Source organism: Arvicanthis niloticus, chromosome 5, assembly GCF_011762505.2.
Source record: "Arvicanthis niloticus isolate mArvNil1 chromosome 5, mArvNil1.pat.X, whole genome shotgun sequence".
NCBI lineage: Eukaryota > Metazoa > Chordata > Mammalia > Rodentia > Muridae > Arvicanthis > Arvicanthis niloticus.
The window spans coordinates 23,345,783-23,350,395 of record NC_047662.1 but is presented as its reverse complement, the minus strand read 5'-3'; positions in this window follow the sequence as shown (position 1 = coordinate 23,350,395).

The following is a 4,613-nucleotide window of genomic DNA, read 5'->3' as shown; positions in this document are numbered from 1 at the left end:
GGAGAGTGGCTACCCTGATGGCTTTGTCTAATGTCCACAGTCCCGGGCTTGAGGGTCTCTTGCAGTTAGTCACAGCTGCTCTGATTACGAGGTTGAGAGCTATTACACTTGATGACAGAATCCCCGCAGCACAGGATGAGCTCCTGTGGTGGCAGAGCCAGCAGGGCAAGGACTCCGGGCCCACTCTGCCATTTATCATTTATCTGGGGGCTTCACTGTTTTGTCCCTGACTCACGCCTGGACCCTCAGAAGTGTTGGCTGATCAAGTCCAGGCATGGCCACAGCGTCTTATTATATCTCACAGAATCTGGTTATGTCCAGAGAACAGAGATGCCCAGGACCCCAAACACATCCTGGGGTGAGCAATGGTCAGTGACTCCTGGCCCAGGCACCATGGATGACCTGCAGGCCATTTTCTAGAATGTCTCCACCAGTGGATTCTCCCATATCAACTCCATATCAGGGGCCCTGTTGGGATTTGAATGAGAATGTCCCCCATAGGCTCTGGCATTTGAATACTGCACCCCAGAGTTGGCGATGCTATTTTTGGAGATTTGCACCCCAGAGTTGGTGATGCTATTTTTGGAGATTTAGGAGGTGCAGCCTTGCCAGAGGAAGTGTGTCACGGGAGATGGGCCATTTTCTGCTTCCTGTTTGCTCTCCCTCTGCTTCATGCTTGCCTTTGAAGACGTGATCTTTCAATTTCCTGCTCCTACTGCCATGACTGGAGCTTGCTGCCTGCCTTCTCAACACCATGAAGTCTCATCCCCCTGGAACCATAAGCCAAAATAAACTCTTTCCTTCTTAAATTGTCTTTTGGTCAAGATGTTTTATTCTGGCAACAGAAAAATAACTGATAAAGCCGCTTAGAGTCCCTGCCATCTGGGGTCACATTAGCTAGGACATGGCTCTTTCCTCCGGGGAGGAGGTAGCCTGCTGTGACAATCCAGAGCCAAGGAGCCCCCATGTTCCCATCAGAGAACAAAGAGACCCCTCTCTATACCGTCCTTCTTTCTCAGGGTCATCTGTCCACAAGCACAGATGGGGCAAGGCGGGATTCAGAGGTAAACGGTGCTGAGTCAGGAAGTCCTAATGGGCAGTTCTGCTGACAGTCAAGAGCACGGAAAAATGGGAGATGACATAGAGGCCTCTACGTTGTTCGGGGAGGGTGGTCTGGATCCCAGGTCATGAGCGCCTTTTCAGACGTATTCAGCACAGCACTTTTGTGCACAGTAGATCCTCAGGAAAAGGTGGATTATTTATAGCTCATGAGTGGTGCTGAGATTTTTGAAATGGAATCCCTGTGTCCTAGACTGTCTACTGGCTTAGCAGCAGGCACAGGACTCTCCAGGTACAAAAAAAAGGGCAAACTCCAGCTGCAAAGAAAATTTGCTGGTGTGTGCTGTCCCAGGAAGCAGGGTCTCTGAGAAAGAACACGTTAAATACTGACCAAGCATTAACCTTCCCTGCTTTAACCTGTGTTCACACTCAAAGACTATTCTGAACGGAAGGTGGCCTTTAGAGAGCATGGCCTCTGGCTGCGTGTAGTGGAGCATCCTGTAAAGTCAGCATGCAGAAGATGCGGAGGCAGGAAGATCAAGAGTTCAAGGCCATCCCTGGCTCCATAGCGAGTTTAAAGTCAGCCTGGGCTATGAGACTCTGTGTCAAATATTAAAATAAAAAATAGTCATAAAACAACCAAATAAAAAATAAAAGGAAAGAAGAGAAGAAGGTTCTTTTCTTTCTCATTTGAAGTTTGTTAAGGGTCCACAGCGATGTGTAGCAACTGGAGTTCTCCCCAGTCCCACTGCTCCCCTGCAGGGCTCTCTTGATGGGATTAGGTCTGATCACATCAATAGCGATGGCGTGCTATGATCACTCGGGTAAAAGATCACATGCGTCTCTTTGGGAGGGAAACTGACAGCCACTTTGGATCCACAAATGTGCCTTTTAAGTATATGTGTTGGGGCAGAGTTGGGGGCTGGGGGGCGGGGAACTGTGTTAAAAATGAAAAGACGCCCCAGGGCAAATGAATGTGAGCTTTCAAAGACAGCAGCGGCACGTTACCTGTTTGTTCTAGAAATCACTTTGTAGGCAAGGGTAGACGACCCCATCCCCTTTGAACGAAGAGAGGGGGCCAACTTCTATTAGACTCTTTAGTGGAGACCCAGTTGACCTTGAACTTGTGATAGCCCTTGTCCGGGCCTCAGTTTCCCCAATGCATAAAGCAAAGCTGTCAAGGAAGTTGGTAGCTGTGGATCCTTCAGAGTAGAATGTTAGTGTTCAAGTGCGGCCAGATGAACGATGGGAGAGGAACAGAGAGGAGGCAGGAGCTGTTGTTCCTCATGAGCCTGCTGATGTTCAAAGTTCTACCTGGACTACACTAGTCCAAGACCAACGTCCAGCCTCCAGCTGCCATGTAACTCTACTGCTCTGTGTGGTGTGACCTAACGCCTGGGAGTCAATACCTTTCTCCTGGGAGTAGCTCCAAACCAGTGGCAGGTGCTGGTTCCCCAGAACTAATTCCTAACACAGCCTTCACTGCCTTCCCACCCCTCCTCCCCAATCTCCAGCTTTCCTTCCCAGACCAACCAGCCTCAGACTTTGAACCTGTTTCGGGTTCTGTCACTAGGGGGCGTGTGTGAGCAAGCATAGAAAAAGGTGCAGAAGGCAAGCTCTGTGTGAGGTGGGCGGGCACATCCAACCAGCAGTTGGTAGGCAGAGAACCATGGTTCCTGGTAACTGCCTCAGTTTCTCCCTTTTATTTACCCACCTGGATTAATCCAATCTAGAAAATCTCTCACAGACATGCCCAGAGGTCTGTCTCCGGGTGATTTCAGACCCTGTCACATTGACAGCTAGTGTTAGTCATCACGGGTAGCATTCTCTCACTTTCCCTGGAGGCCTGGACCTGGATGGTGTCAGTGTCTGGTGTCCTGTCACTGCAGGCTTCCCTTCCACTGAGGCTTAAAGAAAAATGTATGCAAAAAAAGAGGGAAACCCTAGTCAGTGCAACGCCCAAAGCATGCTGGGAGGGCCGTGGAAGATCAATGCAGATGCCCCACCGTTGGAATACATTGACAGAGCTGCTGTAGCCAGCCTATTTGTGATTTGGAGAATTAGTGAATGAACCAAGGTGGAAGGAATGAAAGCATGAATGAGGTGGCAAGAAAGTGAGTGTGCTCAGGGATGAATGCGCCAGAAAAATGAAGTATCAAAGAATAATTCAGTGAAAAGGGGAGCACCAAGACTGACAGTGGGAGGGAGAATGAATGATCAAGTGAATGAATGAGTGAATGGATAAATGGGTGAGTGAATGGATGAATGAATGAATGAGTGAGTGAATGAATGAGTGAATGACAGAATGAATGAGTGAATTAATGAATGAGTGAATGAATGAGTGAGGGCATAAATGAGTGAATGAATGAATGACTGAAAATGAGATTGGAGATTAATTAAGCCATGTTAATAAATTAACAGATAGAATGAGCACGCAGACAAACGATTAAAATAGACAGCACGTGAAAGGGGCGGTTGAAAAGGCAGCGGGATGGATGGATATGAAAATGGATGGAGGTAGCAAATAAATCATTCCACAGATACACAAATGGATACATGATGATGTGCTCTGCCTGAACATGAAGGGAAAGAATTCACAGAGCAGGAGCCTCAGATCCAGGAAAGCAGATCTGCTCCAACTCAGCATGGATCCTGGTGAGCCATCCTCTCCTCTCCTCTCCTCTCCTCTCCTCTCCTCTCCTCTCCTCTCCTCTCCTCTCCTCTCCTCTCCTCTCCTCTCCTCTCCTCTCCTCTCCTCTCCCCTCCCCTCCCCTCCCCTCCCCTCCCCTCCCCTCCCCTCCCCTCCCGTCCCCTCCTCCCCTCCCCTTCCTTCTCCTCTTCTCTCCTCTCCTCTCCTCTCCTCTCCTCTCCTCTCCTCTCCTCTCCTCTCCTCTCCTCTAGCACTTTTTCCTGAGGCTGGGGTGTGAAGGTTGGCTGGAAGCCAACACTGGAGTCACCCAAGGAAGCTAAGGACAGAGCTCAGGTCTGAGGACACACATGACCTGGGACTAAGGGCATCGGGTGCTCTCCGCCTGAGCCTTGGTCACATCCTCTGTGACCCCAGATCGCCAGATGCACCACCTATCAGGGGAATCCACTAGGGCTGGATCAGGTGTCTGCTTGTCACAGTGCCCAGGAAGGACCGGGCCGCTCTACTTCTTCACAGTGGCTTTGGTGTCTGTGATGGTTGGCTTTGACTGCCAACTTGATACCACTTAGACTCATCTGGGAAGAGTCTTGGTGGGGAACTGTTTACAATGGGTTGGCCTGCGGGCACATGGCTGGGAGAGAATTATCTTAAGTTACTTGATATGAGAGGTCCTGACCCACTGTGGGTGGCACTAATCCCTAGGCAGGGTGTCCTGAACTGTATATGCATGGACAGATGGAGCTACGACAAGCAAGCAAGCAAGCAAGTGAGCAAGCAAGTGAGCAAGCGAGTAAGTATAAGGATGTATTCTCTCTCTGCTCCTGACAGTGGGTGTGATATGACCAGCTGAACTCCCTGCCTTGACTTCCCTACTGTAGTGGACCACGTTGTTCTCTAGGCTGCT